Here is a 14,032-nt window from a genome sequence, read left to right on the forward strand (position 1 = left end):
TCAACAAAGAAAATCAACGCAACAATTTCCATTAGTCTTTTTGAGGTCTGACAACTTCTCATGAAATGACTTTTAACCAACAACCTATATTGAGTCACAGGAATTATCTTCTGCAATCAGTGTTTTTAATAATGTATCAGTCAAGATGGACAACTCAGCCCAGTCCACTGTCAGTCATAACGCAGCTGAGAATGTTCCTAAATACACCAGGATAATTATTCATGAATGAAATTATACTTTGAAATGTGCTTTCCATCAATGTTGTTCAGGATACGTGTTCCTTAGTCTTTACTGCATGATCAAAAACTCAACTAAGATAATGGGGAGTAGCTCAGGTCGTCCAATAACTGAAAGGTTGGTGGTTCGATTCTGTCCTACAGTCCCCTCTAAAAGTACTGGAACAGCAAGGCAAATTCCCTTATTTTTGTTGTATGCTCAATTGGGTTAAGGTCAGGTGACTGACTTGGCCGGTCTCAAACCTTCCACTTTTTTCCCCTGATGAAGTCCTTTATTTTGTTGGCAGTGTGCTTTGGGTCATTGTCCTGCTGCATGATGAAATTCCTCTGATTAGTTTGGATGCATTTCTCCGTAAATTGGCTATGCACTTCGGAATTCATTCTGCTGTTACCACCATGCTTCACAGATGAGCTTGTATGCTTTGGATCACAAGCATTTCTTTTCTTTCTCAACACTTTGGCCTTTGGTAGAGATTAATCTTGGTCTCATCAGTCCATACGATTGTGTTCCAGAACTTTTGTGGCTCATCTCTGTACTTCTTTGCAAATTTCAGTCTGGCCTTCCGATTCTTACTGCTGATGAGTGGTTTGCATCTTTTGGTGTGGCCTCTAGATTTCTGCTCTCAGAGTCTTCTTCCAACAGTTGATTGTGATACCTCCACCCCTGCACTGTGGAGGTCGTTGGTGATGTCACTTACTGATGTTTTGGGGTTTTTCTTCACAGCTCTAATATTTCTGTCATCAACTACTGTTGTTTTCCTTGGCCGACCTGTTCGACGTCTGTTGCTCAGTACACAAGTAGTTTCTTTCTCATTCAGGACATTCCAAATTGTTGTGCTTGCTATGTCCAATGGCTGCGATTGATTTTACTTCTTATCTCAGCTTGGAAATGGCTTGCTTTTCTCCCATAGACAGCTCTTGGGACAAGTTGTGTTTTTCTATATTAAACGGGACTTGGGGTCTAGTTATGCTACTTATAAAAGCCTGCTGACTGCGGCTGCATCCCAGCATGACATGCAACAGCTCCAGTCAAAAAAGCAAAGCACTAAAGAGGGTGGAGGAAATGGCACAATACATCACTGGAAACAATCGCCCATTCACACAGCGAGACGTGGTGTGTTCTCCATGTTACCGTCTGGTACAGGATCCTGCCTGCACGCACCAAAATAATAAAGGACAGTTTCTAGACTCACAGTAAACTAATCTCTGGACACCGAACATACACTCTATGTGCCAATACACTATAATGTGAAAAATGACTTTCACATTTTCCGCTTTTACCAATCACTTATCATCTTTTCTTTTAAATGTGCAGAAAAGTTTAGTAATTATACTGTTGTGCTCTCCTTTTTGTGCTACTTATTGCTGAGCTAATCCACATCATGCCATTGCACTGTCGACTCTGTGTTGACCTGCACATGACAAATAAATCTGAATCAAAAGGTTGCATTTTCTATCAGCTGGACACTCCCACCTTCATGTCATGTGATTATACGTGAAAGGATAGAGAGGTCCCAGCTGGGTCCAGTGGACACAGTTCCTCCTCCGGCTCCTCACTGAACCCACAGATGTCTGCTCCCACCAGCGGGATGCCCAGAAGGTTAAACCTGATGGGAAATAAAAACCAGTGTAAGCTACCTATAGAGTTAAGAATTCCTTGCACAATTTTATCTTTTTCAAAATGCTATATAAATTCATGCTGCAGCATCAAATCCAAATTCAATTACAAGTTTTCTAACTACATAACCAATTACCAATGCATGTCAACTTACAGCATGTCACACCTGCTAAAACTCTAACTTGCTATAGAAGTGTAAAGCTTCTGACTGGGGTGGGTGGAGCGAGAGATCGCAAAAGGAGACGATATCAGGGAGATTATACAGTAGTTCCTTTAAGTCAGGGTCACTGCTTCCCTTTTGTGCAACACTGTCTTCTATCCATAACTTACAATCCATAACCCATCAAATGGCACATTCTCACGGAACTTCCGCAAGTTGTCGTGCCACCATTCATTTGTCACTTCATCGGAGAAATCAGGATATGCTGTCAGACCTGGCCACACCTAAAAAGAGAAAAAAGAAAAACAAATGTTAATCATCCTACAGATACTTGACCACTGTGACAAAGTTTACAAAGTTTCCCAGCAGAACTTTGCATTGTCAGAAGATGGCCAATGCTATTTGCTTCTCCTGACCATAGTGACAACACCAACAAAGACACTCTAAGGCTCCTTGAGAGCGTCTCCACCTGTGGGGTCTCCTGGTGCAGGATGCCATCACAGGTCCGCTGTCCAAAAGCACAGGCCAGGCGCAGGACTGTCAGAGACTCCGTGGAGTCTCTACCTGTGACCCGGACCCCCCTCCATACAGTCACGGGGGGGGGTCCTCATGCATCCATCAGGATGATAGATTCTGCCAGATGACTTGCATTTAAAACCTCGGTTCCTCCGTGACTATACGTCATGATGATTTCACGATGACGCCATCAAAGAGCAAGTACTGTTCATTTCCATAGTAACTGTCAACAATCGAGGGTATGTATCAGTAAATACAGCGAAACCGGGGAAAATGTCGATTATCAGATGCAATTAAGGACAACTGAACACGACAATGATCCATACGAACTAGTAGTCGTATGGATCGATTAGCCTCAGTTTCAAACTCAGTTAGTTTTGGTTCATTTCAGTTATGATAAATGTAACGTTAGCTAAATAAAAGATGCTAATGCTAAGAGCTTTACTGAGTTACCGAGAAGCAACGTTAACCATATAATACTGTAGCGTCTGACCGGACGTTAAAAGCATGACGAGGAGTGATCGCAAATAGTCAGTTTATTGTTTTATTGTTATTTAATTTAGGATATGAAGTACTGTCGGCCGTATATACGCCAAAACAACAACATCGACAAAGTTATCTGACAGCCCTCCAGAACGTAACTTAAGAAGTAACTTCATCAGAAAAATACAGCATAAATTAATATTACCTGACACTAAATGTGAACCACAACACCAGGTTTCTGTGTCTGGATTCCAGATGTTTCTTCTAATGCAGTGATACATTTACTTCTCTTTTCTTTGGCAGTCGGAGATATCCGTAAAAATATATCTCTGACTGTTTTTCAAATCTGTTGGCTCAGTCAATTGCACATGAACTCTTCTCGTTTTTTTTTTTTTTTTTTTTTTTTAAATACAATTTAGACGCTATTAAAGTCTATCAATCAAACTAATGACGGTTATTCTCCATGATCAACTGTCACTTTTATCCGCTCAGTGGCCGTAACCATGGAGACTTCGCTCGGCGGGTTTTTTTTTTTTAAACTCTCCTCAACCAGATTTTGAGATTTTTTTCCGGCAGCCCTGCTCATAGTGGCTCTAGGGGCTGGAGCCTATCCCAGCTATCATTCACATTCACACCTAAGAATTTAGAATCACCAATGAACCCAACCCAGCTTTGGACGGTGGCAGAAAGCCAGAGAACCCACTTTCCACTGTGAAGTTTCTGAACTCTATATTTATCCTGTAGAATGGCGGCCTCTGCTGGTCGGTTACCGCCATTGGAAAACCAGATGAGAAAGATTTATCTGTTGAGCATGCGTGGGTTTCCTGAAGAAAGTGAAAATCTGCACAAACCAAAGGCCTGACAGACCAAATTAAAAACAGGTTCTGCAGCAAATGCACCTGAAGCAGTTACCATCAACATCAGTTATAAAATAAAATACATTTGTTTGTGAATGAAGCAAACTGGTGCACATTGACACAGATGTTGACTTTGCAACCTTCACATTAAAGAGACCTTAGGTCTGGCAATGGAGCCCATAGCATTAGAAACCATGAAAAGCAAACATCCTGTGTAACTCATTCATTCCCCAGTTTGACCTGGTGGTGGCAGTGTTCTCTCACTTTATAAATGCTGAAATCTAAACACAACGGACAACATGTGTTTGTGTATTCTTGGTGGATGTCATCAGTTGCTGCACAAGTTGTGTTCAGATGCCAGGATGTGTGCACCTGCTCCATCTATTGTGTCAAGCTAATCTGAAACAAGGCGTTTAAAGAAAGGCAACTAGACTTGTATTATTTCTTGAAGACGTTTCACCTGGGTAGCTTCTGAGAGACTGGTGGGACGCTGAGGTTTAAATAGGAAAACCCTGTGGGAAAAACCCATCAGAAACTTGCTTGACTTGTTTCTGTAATAAACAGAAACTGGTGCCACTACTTTCCAGTAACGGCTGGGTACTTAGCTGTCGTTTGGATTATCTTCATGTATAAGACAGTAACAATAATGTGGGGTCACCAAAGCATCTCACCTGGAAGATGATCTAAGTAAGTAAGTAGATGCTCAGTATAACATTTATACATTAAGAGCAACGGAGTGTGAAACATTCTCAACAAATGCCTGAGTCACTGTTTTTCATTTCATTTTTCGTCAAAGCCCACCCCAATAATTTGATTCCTTTGCTGAGGCATAATCAGTTCCCAACGCAGGAAACTCCAGACCAACTTTCACAAATACATTTGTCAGTAGAGGAATTTGGTCGGGCTACAAGGCGACTACAAATATGGAAGTAAATGAAGCTAAAAATGACTGGTGTAAACTGAGAAATACAGATGAGCATCATCAGCATAGCTTTGAATTTAAATAACATGAAAATAACAGTTATGTTACGTAAATCACACAATGAGTTTATTTATCTTTTTATTCATTCATATTCTGGCAGTCAGTACTTTGGAGAAATAGTAAAAAAAAAAGTAAAAAAAAAAAGTAAAGGGAAAGTACATTTTAGGCCGTGTCTGGGGAAGATCTTTGAAGGAGTCAAGAAGAAATGAGGCAAAGTTTTCACACTGCTCACAATTTTATTCAATCAAGGTAGCATATATAAACTGGTAGCATTATAAAGTAGCATACAAAGCATCCGTGAGTGATTACACACACACAAAAAGAAGAGTTGTACCTTTTGTCAGTGAGTCCGTTCAGGCTCAAAATAACGGAAAGAAAAAAAATCTCCAACAACTTCTAACAGAGCTGCAGGTTAATGAACAAACTTAAGTCTTCAATGCGTTTTAATAGTAAATGGTTTGATGAAGAAGTAAATGCGTTGTCACGGAGAAGCAGATGGCAGGTTTACAAAGACGTCTTGTCCAGGCGTTTCATGACGCTCATGACCCAGACTTGACTCGGATCCACACAGATGTGACGAGAGTTTTTTGTCACAAAACTGAAACAGAATAACAAAAATAGACAATGCAGTGGGGACGATAAACAGACTGGAAACACCTCTGGTAGTACTCATTCTAGTTATTAATCACAGCTCGTAGCACTTACATGATTGCAGGTCTGGGGCAGTGGCTATCAGACTTGTAATATGAGGTGATCAACCGTATCGGTATTTTACTTTGGTACTTGATGCAGCAGCCTGAAGAAAAAAACGTATTATATATACATCATCAGTGCTTCTCCAGCTGTGGCAACTGACATAATAATGTGAGGAAATCTAAAAGTAGCAGACTACTGGAGACAACAGTGCGGCTCCTAGGATGCAGAGCAGGAGGATGTGGGTGGTCCTCATGACGACTGGATATTTCCCTGGAAGTAATGATGGAGATAAACACGTTCTTGCAGTGAAAGGGCTTCTAAACAAAAGGCAGTGAGATGTTATGCTTTTCAAGATCTAAAACAAACAAAAACAATCAAACAAAAAAAAGGTGGATTTGGGGGAGTGGGGGACTGAAGTTGACATTTATCCAAAAAGTAAGCTGCATATGGGATTTTTAGCAGTTCTTTTACATTTATCTTGTTAGATTTGCAGATTTTAAGTGTTATTTTTCTCCATAACTTTAAATGAATTTAACCTTTTTAGTTGTTATTAGTTATATGTTGATTAACCATGCTACTATTACTGCACTTATTACCTTGCTTCTATTTACTGTTGTTATCCTGTTAAGAATCAAAAGCACATGAAGTTTGACATGTTTTAAAACGTGATTTTAGGTTCCCATAATTGTCTGTAGTGTTATTTATAATGAACAAATGACTACGTATGAGACACGTGCACATGTTACCTATTGAAAGTATACTTTCAGATTGGTGCAGCTCTGTGAAGTAAAGCCTGTAGTACTGACACAATACAAGAAGTGAACTAAAATGGGTTAGGATTGAATAAAAGCAGATTTTTTAATTAATCAAATTAATCAGCACGTACCACAAGTTGACAAAATATGAAGTGCGCACTTTGTCTTTGATTTGTGTCATCAGAGATTTCTTAAAAAAAAAAAAAAAAAAACAGAACAATAGGACTTGGAAGAAAAGTCCAAGTTATAATATCATGTCATTTTAGCCAACTTACGTCATTTGAGTGTCGGATCCTGGTGTAGTAAGTCTCAGGTCAGTGTCTGACGGTTGTGTAAAGGTTGGTTGTGCTGTTGGTGTTGTGTAGAAGTGATGATGTTGCTCAGTGTGGTTCACGTAAGTTGCATTGCTGCCTCCGTGAGGTGTGAAGTTTCTGAGTCCAGGTTCTAGAGCAAATACACTTGACCATCAATATCAATTATAAAGAATGAAAATAAAATAAATTATGTTTGTGAATGAAGAAACCTGGTGCACCAGGAACAAGAGATGCCGTATCCTTGATCCATGTCATCTCAGACGAGTGGATGCAGAACTCCTGAGGACTGTCAGAGCTTCTTCTATCTACATTTAGTTCTTCTGATCCTGAAAGTCAACACAACCCGCCTGAAGATCAGTCTTAAGCAGCTGATACAAACACTTTATTTAAAACCAGATCTGATTTACCTGAGAAAGGGTCTGGTTGCAGAAAGAAGGCGATCCAAATAATGTTGAGGAGAACCACGCTGACGTGAAGAGTCCGGCGCATGTTTATGTCTCCTGATGGAGAGTCACTCTGAACTGTGAAGACAGCGGTAGTGTATCTCCAGCTGTGACACCTCTGATCAACACAATCATGTGAGGGAATCTTACTGTTGCAGAGCACTGGAGATAACAGTGCAGCTCCCAGGATGCAGAGCAGGAGGATGTGAGCGATCCTCATGACGACTGGATGTTCTTCGATGATGGAGATAAACACCACGGTTACACAGTGAAAGGACTTCTAGGTGTTAGGCTTATCAAGATCAAAGTTTTTTTTAAAAAAAAAAAAAGGTGTGGGCTGAAGTTGAGAGAAACTTTCCACTCGATTAGAGTTAGCGCAGAGGAAATGTGGTTGTGGTTTGCCCAGAGATGCAGCTCAAAGTAAGATTCATTACATCAGAGGACATTCAGATTTTTGCCCCCATAGTTCTTTTATATTTATCTTCCTAGGACTGCAGATCTTTAATGGTGTTTTTCTATTTCCATACCACTGGATGCTACATTTAACATATAAAAAAAGTACTTGGTTTAAGTGCAGCTGTACTGGTTTAAAGATACAACATATTTTGGTGAATTTAACAACACTCTCCTACATTATAAGACAACAATTCTTTAATATATTCCTTGTATCAATACAAACATTGTGTCTTGTTTTCAGTCAAAATCATTGATAATTGAGATATTTTCTACTGGTAACTAGACACCAGATACTGAAAACAAGTACTTTCACAACTCAGATATGTACAAACAATTCATTTTGTTGAATAAATACTTCTGTGTCATTCGTTTGATTTCTTCATTTTTAGGAGTAAACAGTAAAATTAGATGTTTTGAGTCATAAAACGACTTTTAAGAGACACTGTTAAGTCTGTACATGTCTCTGCAGCCTTAAACCAGAGATACATCCGGAACATTTATTTATAACACAACCACAAATTAATTTTGTCTGGATGTCTGTGAGACGTGCACCGATGTGGTTGGCAGAAAAGGAAACCACACTTACACTTTTATCTTTTCAATCAACACAGGAAAAAAAAAAGGCAGAATGAGGTTAAAATAATTTAAAACAAGAACTTAACAAACAATACAGTCTGTAAAACCTACAGAGAAATCTGCAGTTTGCAGTGTTTTTCTACTCACTCTGCTGAATCTCTGTCCATAGTTTTTTGTTTTATTTGATGTTTTATTTTGTCAATAAAGATGTGAGTTGTGACACTTGAACGTTCCTCCTCTCGGTGGTTTCCACACCGACTCTAATTGTAGCACAAACATCCCTCTTGATGAATTCATCGGTGTGTTGCAGAGTTGTGCAATTTACTTTTTAACCACGAAACCATCAGTTGCCATCTCCTGCAGAATTCATTAATGTGTACAGAACACCCACACACATCGTTTATTTCTCATTGGGCTCTTTTAATTTTTAATTTGAGGTCAGTCTTTTACAAAATATGGTTAATTACAAGATGCATTTGAGTTATTCACTCAATTACTGTGTGTCTCTCAGAAACAACTCCTATACATGTAAATAACATGTTACCACACCTTCTTAGCTCCTCATATTCATTACAGGTTATTATTGCTCTATATTTCTAAGTGTATTTGTCAACCACTGTAACACTGAACTAACTGAACGCGTCCAATTACATATTCACATTATAATCATCATAATAAACTTTTAAAAATCAGACTTGTTTCTGTTAAAACTGCTGATCAGACAAATAAATTGAAGCTAAAATTAGAATATTGATTTTATTCCAGCTGCTCACTCTTTGATTTAAGTTTCACACCATTTTATGTTGTTTCCTCCTATCATCGAAGGGATAGAAAATATTTGAGTTCATTTAGCATCTGGATTAACTCAGTCTCTGTAGAGCAGGGGTGGACAAATTAGGTACAGGTGTCATGTTTGTATTGATAAATTGCAGTTTATGTCTTGTGTCATTTATTTATTTATTTATTCTTGTGCTTTGCACTTTGCAAGTTCATCCCGCTGGTCAGAACAGACCCTGGGGCTGGCTGGTATTGGTCCACGGGCCCGGACACCCATTCTGTAGAGAGAAATAGCAAAGAGTCAGAAACACAATGATGATGAAAACATTCACAGCACTGTTCAGTTAAGATAAATGTTTGGTTCTATGAAATGATATCAATGAAGATGAAGCTTTTTCAGACTCACCATGATCTCCATCCTGCTCACAAATGAAAATAGACAAGAACACTGTTAGATGAACCTTTTTAGAAATATTCCAGAGGAAAATTGAAGAGGAACTTGGATACTGAGACTGCTGCTGTTACAATGAAGGACATTATCATCGTCTGACTGGATGTAGTGTCACCATCACCTCTGACATTACTGCTACTTTCTATTCTACCATCACTGACTCCTACTAAAACTGAAGGACTTGATGAATCAGCTTCAGCTCCTGTTGTTAACGCTACACTAAAGGTGTCATATTTATCTGACATAAATCAACAAAGAAAAGCAAATTTATTACAACTGTAGCAGAAAAATTACCAGAGCCAATCTGGATCAATTGAATCTACAGTATATGAAATCCTTAAAACATAAATTAGGAAAGAAGTATAACTGGTTTGGTTTATAATCAAATGATGTAAATGTCAAAAAAAGAAGCAGTTTCATTCAACTTTTCAGACGGAAAAAGCAAAACAACACCAACTTACTAGAACAATAGCGAAACCAATCCTCACTGTAGGAGTGAGCTAGGTCACTAGTAGTTGGACGTTGGGTCACTTTGACAGGTATTGGTGTCGTCGTCGGTGTGGTCCTCGGTGTCGTCGTCGTCGTTGGTATAGTCGTCGGTGTCGTTGTCTGTGTCGTTGTTGGTATAGTCGTCGGTGTCATCGTTTGTATAGTCGTCGGCATCTCCTCCACGTCCCTGGATAGTTGAAATAATAGACAACGCTGATCAGAGGCTCCACAATAAAACATTAGGTAAATGTTACGTACAACAGAAGAAACATGAAAAGGGAACTGATGAGGAAAGTGGAGCAACAGCAGGAAATAAAGGACAATATCATCATCTGACTGGATGCTAGTGTAATACTTTGAGGAGCTCCTCAATCCCACCAACATGTATTCCTTAGGGCAAACAGAGCCAGAGGGACTGGGGTTGGTCCATCCCATCTCTGGGGCAGAAGTCGCTGAGGTGGCGGAGCTCCAGGGGAGGATGAGATCCACAGTGATGTGTTCCAACCTTGGGGGATCACACTCCTCAGCCTCCCCGGGAAAATCTACACCAGGGTGCTGGAAAAGAGGGTTCGATCGATATTTGAACCTCAGATCAAGGAGGAACAATGCGGTTTTCGTGGAACCATGGACCAGCTCTTTACCCTCACTAAGGTGCTAAAGGGGAAATGGGAGTTTGACCAACCAGTCCACATGTGTTTTGTGGATTTGGAGAAGGCCTCTCGACCGTATCCCCAGGGGCATCCTGTGGGGGGTCCTCCAGGAGTATGGTGTGGATGGCTCCTTGCCAAGGGCCATTCAGTCCCTGTACCAAAGGAGCCCGAGTTCGGTCCGTGTAGCCGGTTGTAAGTCGGACTTGTTCCTGGTGAGGGTTGGACTCCACCAGGGCTGCCCTTTGTCACCACTTCTGTTCATAACTTTTATGGGCAGAATCTCTAGGCGCAGCTGAGTGGTGGAGGGTGTCGAGTTCAGTGATCAGGGGATGTCTGCCCTGCTTTTTGCGGATGATGTGGTCCTCCTAGCTTCATCAAACTACAACTTCCATCTCATGCTGGAGTGGTTTGCAGCCGAGTGTGAAGCCGCCAGAATGAAGATCAGGACTTTCAAGTCTGAGGCCATGGTTCTCAGTCTGAAAAGCGTGAATTGCTCACTCCAGGTCGGGGAGGAGATCCTGCCTCAAGTGGAGGAGTTGAAGTATCTCGTGATCTTGTTCAGAAGTGTGGGTAAGGGTGGAGCGGGAGATCGACAGACAGATGGAAGCGGCGTCTGCAGTGATCCGGTCTGTCATGGTGAAGAGAGAACTAAGCCGAAAGGCAAAGCTCTCAATTTACCGGTCGATCTATGTTCCAACCCTCACCTATGGTCATCAACTTTGGGTAATGACGAAAGAACGTTATTGCAGACACAAGTGGCCGAAATGAGTTTCCTCCGCAGGGTGGCTGGACTCAGCCTCAGAGATTAGGAGGCTGGGCTAGACACACAGGAGGGGCTCAGAGTAGAACCGCTGCTCTTCCATGTCAAGCAGAGCTAGCTGAGCTGGTTCGGACATCTGGCAAGGATGCCTCCTGGACCTTTAGAGGTGTTCCAGGTATGTCACACCAGTAAGAAGCCCTGGGGCTGCCCCAGGACACGATGGAGGGGGTCATATCTCCTGTCTGGCCTGGGAGTGTCAGGGCTCCTCCAGAGGAGCTGGTGGAAGTGGCCAGGGAAAGGGGTCGTCTGGACTCCCTCCTGAAGCTGCTGCCCAGACCCGTATAAGCAGACAAAGACAGAGATGATGAAGAAGATGATACGAGACAATAGGAGACTATATATATATATATATATATATATATATATATTATATATATATATATATATATATATGTATATATATATATAATATATATATATATATATATATATATATATATATATATATATATATATACTAAAACTAAAGGACTTGATCAATCAACTTCATTTAAACCATTGTTGCTGCTATAACTAGTGTTGTTCATGTTATAGAAAGCCATGCAAAAAAAAGAAATTTTTATTATTTATTTTTTTTATTTAAATGAAAGAAGAAAACTTACCTTGCTTTCGGTTTTACTTCTGTAGAGCCTGGATCAAAACAATCAAATCAAATTGTAACGTAAATGTTCTCAGCACTGAACAATTAAGATGAAGATTAAATGATCTAAATGACAATTAAACTCTTTAAACAGAGACGGTGAAAGCAAAAGGACTTTAAACTCACGATGATCAGAGGGATGTGTAGAGGGATGATCTTCATCTGGGACAGTTGACGTTGGACGCTGGGTCACTTTGACAGGAGCAGCTGTTGTTGTCGTCTCCTCCACATCTCTTAGTAGATGAAATGAAAGACAGCACTATTTAGACCAATGGTCTTCAACAGGGGGTAGTGCATGGGGAGTCGCAAAATCTTTGGTTGATTGTTTTAATTGTGTTAATTTTTTGTATATTTTTTTAATTTCCCCCACAGATTTAAATTTCATGAAATACTTAATACTGATTGCAAAATTATAATAATCGTAATCTATATTTATAAATAGCACTATGCCGAGATTAATACAGAACATATATAATAGATAGGGGATCTCTACTTAATCTCTCCATCAGTTTGGGGGTCCTTGGAGTGAAAAACATTGAAGACCCCTGATTTAAACGGACAACAATAAAACATTTGGTAGAAGTTACATACAACAGAAGAAACATGAAGACAAACTGAGGAGGAACGTGGAGCAATAGCAGCAAATAAATCATATTGCTATCATCTAACTGTATGTTATTATTAATCATTAATTTGAGGACAGTCTCGCTGTTTTATTGTGGTTGGTAGAGTCAGAGGTGGTGTTCACTGACCGTGCAGTAGACGTCGACTTTACATCAGGTGGAGGCCCAATACAAAACTCAGAAGTGTCAAAGCTTCTTTTCTGTACAGACACTGGAGATCAACACAAACCGTGAGACAACAACCAACAAATGATTTAACATTTGACACAAAAAGACACAAAAGCTTAAATTTCCATCTTGTGAGAAGCAAAACCAGACGAGAAACTTTTTCCATCTGCATCTGAACCATGAGATCACTGTGATCGATAAAGACAACATGTTGTAGATTGCTCTAAGTGATTAGACTCATATGACTAAAAAGTAAAGAAATATTGTGTAATATATGAGAAAACTGTGCTGATGCAAACCTGTCATAATATAAGAATCAATAAAACAGTGTTAGCTTAGATTGTTAGCCTGGACAGAACTGTGACAGAGCCTTGATCTCCGATTGTTATCCTAAGCTAGGCTAATCACTTCCTGCCAAGAGTGCTTATATCACCCTGGTTTTAGCTGCTTTACACTTGGATGGGATGAAATTCCTTCTAAAATCTAAATTTCATACATACTTTACACAGCCTGGTGCTAACATGAATATGACTCTGTTTCTGTCATTTCATGCAGTTTTGTCACAGTAACCTCTTATCTTGTTGTTTTGACCACACAGCTTGAAAACCAGGTTCCCAGGATAAGATCTAATGTGGAAAGGATGCTGATTCGCTGCAGCACCAATCGCCATAGACTGATCTAGATATACAAAACATCTCTTAAAATCTTGTAGATTTCCTTAGTTGCCTAAAGCATAGGTCTTCAACAGGGAGTCCAGTTCAATCCAGTTCACAGTGTTTTAACAGTACTCACAGTTCCTGGGATGCAGAATGACATTAGGCATAGTCTGGCAAAAACCTCCTTCAGCACCATCCATGTTCATAAGCATCCAGTAGGTTCTCATATTTCTCAAGTCTCTCATACTGCTAGCACGAGGAGCTAACTGGGTTTAGCATCAATTAAGTAGATTTCGGGATGGAAAAAGGCTCCCGTTGACTTCAAAATCTATAGTTTACTGAACTCTCCTCTCGCCTCCACCCACCTGGTAGCCATTAGGTTTGCTTGAACGTCACTACTTGGAGATCAAACAGAATGACACCTGTCCACCATTTGTGACACAAGGTGCTTTCAGGAACCACGTTGAACATAGGACATTCCCTATACTTAATTAATCTTTCCAAATACCAGTAGTCCTCTATGTAATTTCTACCGTTTTCACTTTGCACTTTTGCAAATTCATGCTGCATGCCTGATAAGATCCTCAGGAGGGACGGTTTTGGCCTGTATGTTTGACACCACTGGTGCAGTGTGGTCCACTCACGCTCTGACTCTTTAGATGTCTG

This window comes from Mugil cephalus, chromosome 1 (assembly GCF_022458985.1).
Source record: "Mugil cephalus isolate CIBA_MC_2020 chromosome 1, CIBA_Mcephalus_1.1, whole genome shotgun sequence".
NCBI lineage: Eukaryota > Metazoa > Chordata > Actinopteri > Mugiliformes > Mugilidae > Mugil > Mugil cephalus.